This window comes from Megalops cyprinoides, chromosome 5, assembly GCF_013368585.1.
Source record: "Megalops cyprinoides isolate fMegCyp1 chromosome 5, fMegCyp1.pri, whole genome shotgun sequence".
Lineage (NCBI taxonomy): Eukaryota > Metazoa > Chordata > Actinopteri > Elopiformes > Megalopidae > Megalops > Megalops cyprinoides.
This window is the reverse complement of record NC_050587.1, coordinates 36,026,231-36,038,895: the sequence shown is the minus strand read 5'-3', so window position 1 is coordinate 36,038,895 and position 12,665 is coordinate 36,026,231.

Here is a 12,665-nt window from a genome sequence, read left to right as displayed (position 1 = left end):
ATGTCCTTGTTTCGCGTTTGCGTTGAAGTGCGTGGTGCCTTGTGTTCCTGCCCCCTCTTCTGGACCTGCTGTTGCTGCACACTATGACATCAGGAATACTACATCCAACGTGCTCTCCAGCCTCACAGAAAAAGGACAAAAAAAGACATAAGAGAGATATAGGTACACAGTTTGCTTTTAAACCCTGTAAGAATCAGATGGTGGTTTGAACTGGGCTGACACTGAAACAACTTTTTTTTTTTTTTTTACCAGTTTGAGCTGGTGAGGCTGCGTGAGTTTGCATCTCTGTTCTAAGGGATGCAGCATGACTGATAGCGTTGTTCAACACTATAAAATCATCTGCATCAATGTGATGCAGCAGTGAAAAACATATTCAACCCAAAAGTATGAATAGAACCAAAGACAGAGTTTGTTTTCATGCAGCATCACAGCACTGCAGGGGTCCGGATTAATGAAGCCTTTTTAAAGGACCATAAACCAAACCTAGGGAAAAAAGGCGGCCGGTTTGTGGGTGCTGTTTTATCCGTTAGCTCAGTGCCTCGTAAAGCAGTGCGGCGCAGTGTCGAAGTGAATGTGAAAATCTGTCACATCAAAATAAAGGTCATACTTTCTAGTGTGTGTGTGTGTGTGTGTGTGTGTGTGTGTGTGTGTGTGTGCGTGTGTGTGCGCGATGTTCGCGTGCATGCTTTGTGTCAATGATACTTCTTACATGTGTTTATTAATACCAGTGTCATAATTTGTGACCCATTTAAGAACCTGAATCACTGCACTGGAAGAACGTGTGGACATTCAGGCAGTGTGTGTGTGTGTGTGTGTGTGTGTGTGGAGGTGGGGGGGATTGAAAGACTTGGAACTACAACTGAATTAAACTGATGCTGTGAATAGTACTGCAGCATTTGCAACAGGCAGAATTTATTAAAATTTAAACGCATTAGAGCTACCAACTCCCTTCAACACTGAATGAGTGCACACTCAGAGATGGGCTTTGGTCACATGACAGCTGTGTTTGTCCAAAAAGAAGGAAGAAAAAGTCTCTAGAAACACATATCTGTGTCTTTGGTGATTGTTCTCCTGATCTGATGTAATATTTAGATAAAACTAATTTCATCTGTTAGAAAACAGTATTACACAGACCTTGGCTTTAATCCTAGCTGTGACAAATGTCTGTTGTTGGACAGACATTGGGCATCATGTGGTGGTGTGAGCTCATTAGGAAAATGTATTTTAAATGACAAGTACAGCTGACTTTTGCAAGAGGTGAGGATACTGAGTATGTTTCAGATATGTTCAGATTTTTGAGTCAAACTGATCTTTAAACATGGACAGGTTCCTCTTCTGTTGTGGGATACTCCTGCATACCTCCATCCCCACCAAAAGAAAGCAGAACAAAATTTGTCCAATGCACACAACAAATACCAGATTTAACTGGATATTGGAGTTCCATGTCAGGAACACACACATTGGTTGGTTGTTTTAAATGCCCTTCAACACCCTGTTTTAGGCTGTTTTTACAAGACAGTGTATTCCAGTCCATCCCTGGTCACCCCTTTTTCTCAAGTCTCTGTGCGTAAGGACGCCGTTAATTATTCAGTTCAAAGGAACAAAAGGTAGAACATGCAATTACCTTCTCTTCCCCCTCTTCTCCTGAACTCTGAACCCCTCACCTGTTGCTGTTCTTTTGGATCCAAAATAATTGGCTGTGATGTGGCATGTACAGAATTTACCTGTGGTGGGACAGTGGGGATGAACAGGTGTAGGGCCTGAGAGACTACAGAGTGGTGACTGCATTAGGTGCTTAAACATATTTTTCTACCCACAGTTCAGCAGGGTGCATCGCTTCCAATTGCTGTATTATATTTATTTGTACTTTTAATTTGACTGATTTTCCTGTTGATGCTTGGCTGTCGTTGTGTTCTTCTTCCTCGACTCTTCAGCGGTTGAGGAATCTTTTCTTACTGAGACTTCTAACGGACATTGAAAAGATTTTTAAAATGCCATGACAGAAGGATTAAGACTGTATTAACTGTTTTGTGAGGTTTGTGGTATCTAGTTTGATCAAAATTCGCATGATTTGTTCTGTTAATGGTTAAGCAGCGGCTTTACCCTAATTTATGAATTATGATGTAAAAAATCAGTTATTGTGTTCAGTTTTTTTTTTAAAAATGTGTTGCTAAAAGACAGGAGTTTTCAGCTATGGACTTCTAACCAATAGGACATTGATGTATGAATCTGTATAGAATTTATATGTTGTTCATGCATGTATTATGATGACAAAGTAAATGGTTTCCATAGCTGCGTGTGGTGCTGGCTGTGAGATTACATTCATATTTCAACTGCAAAAGATTATCTTCCTTACATGTATGACAACAGAGGGAATTCTGGGTAAATCTACTGTTTTCACTGTATTCAGGATTCTGGTTGTGCCTCAGACTTCATGCTGTCTTTCACTCAGTCTGAGTGGTGTGGGAGGGTGGGAGGTGCATTTTGACAGCTGGGCCTGATCTCTGACAAATGATCACCACTCATCTGTACAATTATCATTTCATGTGTACTGTGTGTATAAATGGGCTTTGAGGTTAAGATTAGAGGTTTTCTGGAAAATCTCAGCAAGTATTTGAAAATGAATGCGAGGGAAAAGGGCTTAGTTGGATGTGCCAAGCACATACTGAATCAATGCATGATGCATGGTGTGTCCAATGAAGCTCTTTTCCTAGGTTTGAAACATTCATGTGAGTGCCATTAAGTAAAGTTTTGTGTAGATACACATTGTAATATGTATATCACATATGTTATGTTCCGAACACAGTAGTTTCTGTTAATAATCAATTGATCAAATAACTGACATATCAAGTAAGGAGTAGCCGCTCTGTAAACTGGTATGTTATAGTAACAATTCATAATAATTATCACCAATTTGTTTAATAGTAAACTAAGTACTTTATAGACAAAATGTGATCATCCTCTTAATTGGCAAAACGTATGGTTCAATTAACTAAGTAAAAGCATTCCAAAATATTTTTTGGAAAATATGACAAAATTTTCAAAGGTGTTGAACTGGCTTGCTCCCATTGTATTTATTTAATTTTTTTTAATAGACTTCTTCGGCATATTTCCCCTCAAGAGAAACAGGTGGATTTGAAATGTTCCTATGATGAAACTCTACACTAATAACCTCTCCTGGGTTCTGTTCTGTGAGTTCTGTGAGTTACGTGCTTTTAGCATTGTGCTTCTGTTGTGAAAGGCAGAGGTCTGTGGAGTCACAGCAGGTGAGCACTACTCTGCAAGATTACTGCAATACTGTGCAATGCCCAAACACTGTATGACCTGATGGTCGAGACCTTTACAGACATACTGTACATGTGTTTTGCCATTGGTCGAAGAGTGTTGTGAAATTCACTGAAGGACATCATCAATAGAGACGTAGGGCCTATTATAGGTAGTCGTTTAGCATTCTATGTATTCTTCCAGAGTTCAACCCATAGCAAAAAAACTGAAATGGTGCTGCCTTTTAGTTTTTGGCATGGTTAATAAACTATTAATAGTGCCAATAATAGGGGGTGTCAGAGTAGCATTGTGGTAAGGAACAGGACTTGTAACCAAAAGGGATTTGGTTCAGTTCCCTGCTGGGGCACTGCTGCTGTACCCTTGGGCAAAGTATTTAACTCACAGTTGCCTCATTAAATATCAAGCTGTATAAATGGATAACATGTTTACAAAAACCTGCAACCTATATAAGTTGCTCTGGATAAGAGCATGTGCTAAATGACAGTAATGTGATGTATTAATCAGCATTACTGATTATTCTCTATGCATATATACATTAATTTGTTCAGGGATGTTGTCTGTATGTTGTATGCGTGTACATAGAGACATGAAATATGCCTTCTCTTCATGTTTTTCCATCTGTTACCAGGCCCACCAGCCGGACTCTGAATCTGGGGAAGAGGATTTCCCCCTCGCAAATTACACAAATGCTCCCAAACCGCGACCTTTTGAGCATACACTTGACATTTTCCAAAGGCCATTAAATTACTCTGCAGCTCTGTTGAATATGCATGGTGAAAGGTCATCATTTTTTCTCAGTGAAGACAGAGGAGTAATACCCCCAGTGTGTCGTCTAGCTGGCGTCTCGCGCAGGGTGTGGACGAAACGATAAGATGTTGGGGGCGTCGCCAGATTAAGGTATCAGCGCCGGGCATGCGGTGCCTCTGTCACATGCTATCTCTTAGTCACTTCTCAGCCCAGTCACCAGGAAACGGGGTACGCGAGAGATGGCAAAAAAGGACAGTAATATCTCCCCTGTTCTCCCTTCGGGTCCCACGTCCTTAACGAGACAGCGCACGCCCAAGGCTGTAGCAGCTGTGTGTTACAGTATTGTGGTGTGTGTGTTCCTGTTTCTGGATCATCCTGCTCAGGTGTGTATGTGGGTTTTATTGATGAGGGGGTGGTTGAGTCCCTTAGGGTAACACAGATTTCAGCCTCCAGACTTACATTACATTACATTCATTTACAATCCTATCATTACATTCCTATCCAAAGCAACTTCCAGCAACAAAGAACAGAAGTGTATCCATTCACGTTGAATGAGCAATAGTGTCAGACCAGAGTAATGACACTCCCAGACCAGTGAATGTGAGTGTAACTGAGCACAAGTTGACCACAAGTTAACTTGTGCAACCTGACTAGACAAGGGAAGCCAAGTATACTACCATACATCACAGTCACTAGAGCATAGAATCCAAAAGACATGACAATAATATACATAAAATAAACAGCAAGTAATATACAGTAAGTAGACTTGTAGTTGTTGCTTAGGCTCCATAATGCGTGGAAACATAGCTGTCTCTTGTGACATCATGAGGAGCAATGTGCTGGTAGACCTTATTACTGCCCTCACAGCAGTGTGCAACACTTATATAGTATTCACCAACAGCCCTTGTGCTGTGTATCGCTACATAGAGCACAGACACCGTATACTGCTGTATATCAGGAACCTGTTCCCTCCCTCTCTACCTTCCCCCGTATCTCTGATGTCTAACCCTGCCTGAGTGAATCCGGAAAGCGGAATGGATCCTCTGTGTCCTGCCCTGTTCCGGAATGCCCTGAGCAATTGCTCCACAGCCTCGGCTGGGGCTGTGATGAGTGCAATGGCGTTATTTGTGAATGACCCTGGGGAGCGTCAGTGGAGAGTGTCTGCAGTGCAGGCCCAGCAGAGGGGCTCCCAATAAGTGCAATGGTAAGAACATTGACTATATCATAAATGTGAATATGAGGTCAGGATATTGTCACCTTGATTAACCTAAGAAAGTAAATCTCAGGGAAGAAATCTATTACAGAGGTGTTTTATCATTGCTGTTATAGCAAGGATCAAAAAACCTTAATGCATGTAACACTCCTGGGGAAACAGCATACCTCATATTCGCTAATCTGAATTTGTACTTGCATGCAATGAAGGTCCTGGTAAATGTGCTGTATTGAATAGCTGAGCATAAAATGAAGGCCCTCTCCCCCTCTGTGTTTAAAACTGTGTTTGTCTCTCTCTATCTCTGTGACATTTCTCTCTTTTGGTCTCCCTTTTCCTCTCTCTTCTTTGGTCTTGTTCTGTATCTCTTGTCCAATTAGCGTTAGCCTTCCTCGCTCTGCCCAGCATGTTGTTTCGTCAAAAAACCTGAGATTTCAGCACGCTGAAATGCAGCTTCTTGAAGAGACAGCTACATTTTACCTGTGAAATTGCAGCAGAAACTAGCAAGAGAGCACTGTAAAAACAGACTTGATATCTACAGACCCAGTACATTTGACTGTGTGCATTATGGAGCTGTGTTATAATGAAAAATCAGAATATCATTATATAGAGAACATTTTCTACATGGTGACTCCATTGTTCTTTTCTGAGCACACCAGCTTGATTTATCAGAAATAATCTACTGATATTAATTCTAATTCAAATTGTGGTATTCATAAGTTGATTGATCAGTCAATACAAGGTTTGTATTTTCTCAAGTGTTCGTGTATTGCTGTAGTGTTGTACCTTTAGACACATATTTTTCAGTGTGCTGCGACTGTCACACCACACATAGACTGACAGACTGTTGTGGCCTGTTAAAAAAAAACTGTCTACTTCGCTTCCTCTGCACCCGCTGTGTGCCTAGTGTCTCTGTCTCGGTTTTTTTGTCAGTTGTTCTGGTAATGGCCGTGACACAGTTGGTGAGAAGCTTTCACAGGAAGGCTGATGTTCAGTTAGCAGGGATGCCGCCAGTATGCAGGGTCTGCGAGTTTCTTCTGCTTCGCTGCTTCTTTAGCATGGAAGATAACAAAATGTCTCTGCCATGCTGATCTCTGATGGGTCCCTCACACAGGAAGTATATGCCAGAGGTAGAATTTGTGCTCCTTTCTGAGAGTGTGTGTCAATGCATAGATGAGGAGAGAGTGAGCAGCCTTTTCTAAACACTGTTCCTGAATGTTCCTATGGAGATACCTTTGCATTTCTCTTATGAAATAGTTGGTTTTTGGGTCACTGCAGACCCTAGAAAAGCTCGACTGCTTGAAATAATCACATGCATACCAGTTAGATTTAGCTGTGTAAGGCTGTCTGAATGTGTCTTTTAGACTGACACTCCTAGGAAGACACTGCAAAGGTGGTGTGGGCATTACCATGCTGTATCTGACATACACTGTCAGTGTGAAACGCAAACCGCATTAATGCGTAGTCACCTGTGAAAAAGCCAATATTGCTAGTGTCTCTTCCTTTGGGTTTCCGAAACTGAGCAGGCCCTGAAATAAAGATCCAACGCAAGTAAAGATCTACGAGTGCAGGAATTAAAAAGACGGCGAAATGAGAGAGAATGATTGGTAATTGAAGCGGAGAAGGGTGCAGGGGATATTTGGAGGAAAGCTCTGTGGCGCAGACGTTGTCTGTCAGGCGCTGTGGTGCTGACGGCAGCTGCTGACGAGGAGCGGGTGGTCCTGACAGGCAGTGAGGCGGGCGGTCAGGCCTGCTGCTCAGCTGGATCCCAGACCCAGAGGTGCTGGCGCCATGCCCGGGCAGAGGGTGGGCGGAGGGGTGGAGGGGTGGGGGTTGTTTCCTGACAGGCCCATCACACCCCCTCACCTAACCCCCCCCCCTCCCTCCTCCCAGGCATCTCTGTGCCCGCCCTCCTGCCGCGTTAACAACAACGGACAGGTGTCCCCGCTGGAGCCCGGCCCTGACTTAGCGATCTATAAATACAGATGGGGCAGGTCACCACGGAAACACGCGCCTTATCATGTGACCCAGAGAGGAGCGCAGGTTGCACCTCCTACTGCATCTCGCCCCTGCGCCCCGTTTGCGCTTTCTTACCGCCGTGGTCTAGGGTAGCGATTCAGTCCCACGGACACGGTCAACTCATAGCATGGCTGACCTGAGACACAACAGGTTCACCACACAAAAGGCTCAGGTCTTTTGTAGGCAGACCGCTCCGGGCTCCAGGAAGTGATGTCATCTGTCCCTTAGCACCCTCATGTACAGTGTACACTGAGCTTTGCTGCTTATTCTGGTGATCATTGTCACTCCAGTGTTAAGACAGCTACCATGTGATTTATTTTTACATTTTATTTTGTGTAAGAAAGAATTACAGTAGACCAATAAAAAGACAAATAAAAAAAGCTGGTGCTGGAAGGTTTCTGTCTTATCTCTGCTGTTGGCAGTGCAGCCCGCACCGTCACATCAAATGCACCAGCTATCTGAAATAGATCTGCACCTCATGTTCTTGCCAGTAACCACACGGTAAAGTTGATTTGCATCCTTCTTTTCTCAATATATTGGGTCAGCTATGTTGATCTCCCGATCAGATCTGCATGAGAAAGGTCGCACTTTTATCAGTGCAAAAGGGCAGCAGTGCCGGATAGTGCTCTGAGAACTGGATTGTTGACTGTTGAAATGATCTATAGTGCTTTAAACCACACCTTTTACCATGCTATGCTATTTTAAACTACACCTGCCACAAGGCACTTCATCTGGATTCTTCTCAAAGACCCAGAGAGAATATGACCAAAAGGAATATATGAAAACTTTACGTGCCCTGGAAACAAAATAAATTGTCCTAAATACATGGATCCTCCAAGCAAATTAGAAATATTTAAATACTGTTAAAACTATATCAGGATTAGGCCTTCAGGGGTTGGTGCCTAAGTATGGCCATACACCACTGTTGATGAAAAATCTTTCTTCTGCTACAGGAGAGCTAAGATGATTCCAATAGCTCATGCATAGATTTCTAAGGAAAAGAGTTTAACATTTGTGGTGACAAATCCATCTCTGTGAAAGTTCTGCTACCTATATCATTTAACCAGTTTAAGTAGGTGTCAGTTAATATTCACTGACAACATGACTGTAACCTCCTAACCTTCAAACTTTCAGAACTAAAATACATTCCAGGTCTGAATATTTATGGTGAATGACTGCCACTATTTAAGTAGTGCTCTGTTGTCCTTAATGAGGACAGGAAACAGCACATTGGTGTATCTCACTTCTTAATTAATGATCTCTTGTCTGATTACAAAGGACATGCTAGGACAGTATATCTGCCATGCAGGGTGATACTCTGTGTAGAGTGTGAGGGAGAGCGTGGTGTGTTTTGATTGTTAGAACAGATGAATCCAAGTTTGATTCAGCCATATTTCCAGTTCTGCTGAAATGTTCAAAGGCAGAAATACATTTCTGAAAAACATTCTAAATTATTTAGTTTTTCTCCTTCTGTTAAATGCTTGTAATAAAATGCTACTCAGAAGCTTTCATATTTGCCTGATTATTATATTACTGAATTTCAGTCCACCAGAGCCCATAAAAGTTGAATGTTGTGTTTTTTTTAATGAGAAGCCAGAGGGTCATGAAATATGAATACAAAGCAAACTACTTTTCTGTCCATCTGACACAGTTAAAAAAAAAAAGAATACAGATACTTTTCTGTAGCATAGTTTTTTTGGTCTGATATTTGAACTAAACTTGGCTTGCATAACAAAGAATATTGTGGAGGATTCGTTAGCATTGAGTAAAGTGAAGTGAGGTCTGAGGCCTCAAACCACACTGAGTCATCACCTAGGGTCTCCCCACCCTTCGGTACACTGTTGCAAATCCTCCAACTCAGATCCAAACTGAAAGGGGAAGTAAGCTTTTTTTGTGAATGTGTAGCAAAACTGTAGCAAAAAGTTGTCTTCTTACTTCCAAGTTCTGTGCTAACCAAAATAGTTACTGCAAGCATACAGCATTATGTTTACGTAATGCACCAGTATTTTATATGTTTCAATACTGTACATAACATTCCTTAGATTAATAAAAGATTCAAACCCTATTCTCAATGAGTCAGTTAGAAATATCAAGTTCTTTTGATCACAAGGGGAAAAGGGTTCAAGGTGACCAACTTTCTAAATGTACTTCTTTGGATACAACAACCTAAAATATGTAGACAAGGACGCCTCCTCTTTGAAGTAACTTGATATACAATTGTGCCCCCTGGAGACAAAAAGAGTACATGACATCACCCCCATTCTTCATTCCTCTATACACTGCCTGGTTCTGAAAAGACTCCTTTCTGTACCTTTAAAAAATCCTGGATTTCACTACATGTCAAAATTGACAGTCAGCCATTGACTGTTGACAAATGCTACATTATATATGTCAATAGATATTATATTTGTGAATAGATATTATAGGATGAAAGCTGTGTTACTTGCCTTGTGTGAGTGTGCCTACTAATCTGATGATTTACAATTAAGAAAGTACCGTTACACACCAGACATACAGTATTTGATTAGCTACATATGACTGAATTAGAATGTTGAAGTGAATGTAATTGTGAATGCCAAAAACAATTGCATCTGGCTGAGCACAATACCCTTCAAGTGGTGACACTGGGCTGTCAGGAGAAAGCAGACCCAAGTGCCAAGTCTTGAAGTTAATAAAGATTAATCAACAAGGAATCATGAAGGAATGCTGGCTTGTTTAAAAATGGCATGGTACGCGTTACAGCAATCTCTGTTATCTTCCCAGTGATGCTAGACCATTTATTTTTTGCAGTTCCTACTGTATCTACTCACTAAAAATGGTGAACTACAGTACAGACTTTTTACAAACTCACTTTCATTACTTCAAATTTCATTTGTATGCATATAATGCCTGTGACAATAAGGCAAGTTGTCTCATATTGTGAACTGTCCTTCCAAAGTCACATAACACTGATGGAAAAAGCTTACTGGATGTCCGATGACCTCTGAATAAGGTCAACAGAAGTGCGGGTGCCGACCCCTTGCCTCAGTTCAGACACTATCGGCACAGACCTCACATAACCCCTGTGGAGCCTGTCCCTTGTCAATACTAATTTTCCCCCTGCTCACTCCCGTCAGACTGATCCCAGGTCACTATGATCTCGCACGGGTGCTTCCTGAGTCCACAGCCCACTCTCCCTCACGATTGGGCCCTGCCCAGATGAAACTGTTCGGTTTTGTAACACCGATGGAACTCCAGGTTACATAACGAGCCTGGGACACACCAGCAGTTGGAATGATATTACCTCGGATAACCTAAGGGTTTTGTCAGCCTTAACAAGTCATCATGACTTTTCAGCTGTTTTTGCTGGTCCTGTATTATCCTTTGAAAAAATTGTTTATCCTCCGTTAAACAAAAAAACTGAAGAAGGAAAGAATAAAAAAAACAGAACAGAATGGGTTTTTTTTTCTTTCCCCAGGACAATACAGTAAGAGAAGATCCAGTGCATACCAATGCAATTAAGCTCTTTCTGCTTTTATTTGTTAATTGCTACATCAACACTTGTAGTAACCCACTGGTCTCATCACAACCCTGTCAGGATCCAGCAGGGATTAGGGCATTTGTCACTTGTCCAGGAGGTTACAAGTTCAATACCAGGATTGGATGCTGCAGAACCTCAGAACTCTGAACTTTCCATAATATCCGCTGGTACAGTCACATGTCAAAAGTCATCGATCGAAGACAAGCGTATGACTAGCAGAAGAATCATGTGACTGCCACCCCTACTGTAGTACGTGACTGTTCCCTTCATGAGGTAACACTGTTTTCCTGTTAGTCACCTCATCATCTTACATTACATTACATTGATTTATCAGATAATACTCTCCATGGCAACTTGCATAGTTACATAGTAGAGTACATAACAGCCATAATGGCCAGTTAAACTGAGTGAAAGGCATATGATAAAGAGATGAAGTGTTTATGCTTCATCTGGGCACTATGGTAACCAAATGGAAAAGCCCTGCAGTGCCCTACATATAGCTGTCCAATCATCACTGTTCCCATTTCATGAGGAATTCACTGATACAGGGTACTCACACTGCTCTCATGCAACACGACACCAATTCATGTGCTACTAAGGCATGATGATGACAAATATATGTCTTAAAAAGTCAAACATCAGGTGTCCTCCTTTACCTGGAAAACAGAATTAGCAATGAAGATTTAGACAGTAGAGGGCAGTGTTGATTCCTAAATGTCCTGCATAGAGCGATGAGAGAGCCAAATTATCAGGTGAGAGAGTTTCAGCTGAAAGGCAGCCCTGATTATAAGGTGACCCCTGTTCATTCACAAGAGAATTATAGTTATATCTATATCAATATATATGCGCTTCATTGGTGTAAAAAAATCTACTTCAGCTGTAAAGGCAATCAAAAAAATAAATGCCTCATGACAGGAAGCCAGCAAGAAGGAACAGCTCATGTTTGTAATCCAATGACAAGGTATGCAATCCAGCACGGAATCTGGTATTGAAAGAAAAAGGATCAACGATTCCAGCGGGAGTGAGATCCCATATGGCAGAGGAGATCCCTAAAAACAATTATATATTTTTTCTAATCAAGTGCCCTGTCTGGTTGGGGTCTCCTTTGCCCGTAGGGGTTTTCACTAATTTTGGAATCTTTGATCCTTTTTCTTTTCCATTTGTGACCCTTGAGCTCCTTTTCAGAGTTTCGCTCATCCTTACATCGCTCTCATTGCACTTTTATGGAATCTGGTGTGTTGCACTGCTTAGCAACCGCCCAACCCTCCAGCACAACTATACTGCCCATGCATCTAACATCACCCCATTCTGTCTCTGGATCACAAATTCAAGAACACTCACATCCGTCTCCTCAGACAACATGCATTTAGGTCCTTGAAACACTTTCCTCTTAGACTTCACATTAAAAAAGTGCTCTTTTTCGCTCACACCATCATCTCACATTGTTTTGGGTGGAATGTTTTTAGCAGTATAGCATCTGTTTATTGCTTTTGCAACATTAACTGCCATGATATTTAAACTGTCACCATAACTTCTCATTTTCTTCCCGTGGATAACTGTCAAGCCTTTGATACAGAATTGTCAACATGAACAGCATTTGATACAGCATTTCCACAAAAAGGCTTATTCATATTCATACCGCTATCATAACTATAGATTGCAAATGCTGAATGCACTGTCTGTCCATTAGTATCACTTTAGTAGCACTTTAATGGTGCAAGCTGTTTTCATTATCATCACTGTTAGCATTAACACTTCTGACCTCCAGAAACATGGTGTGAGTTGCATTTTATTTATTTACTTATATGGGGGGAAAACACCTATATATTGGGGCCAATATGGAACAAATATCATCATAAAGAAATAATAATATTAAAAATGACT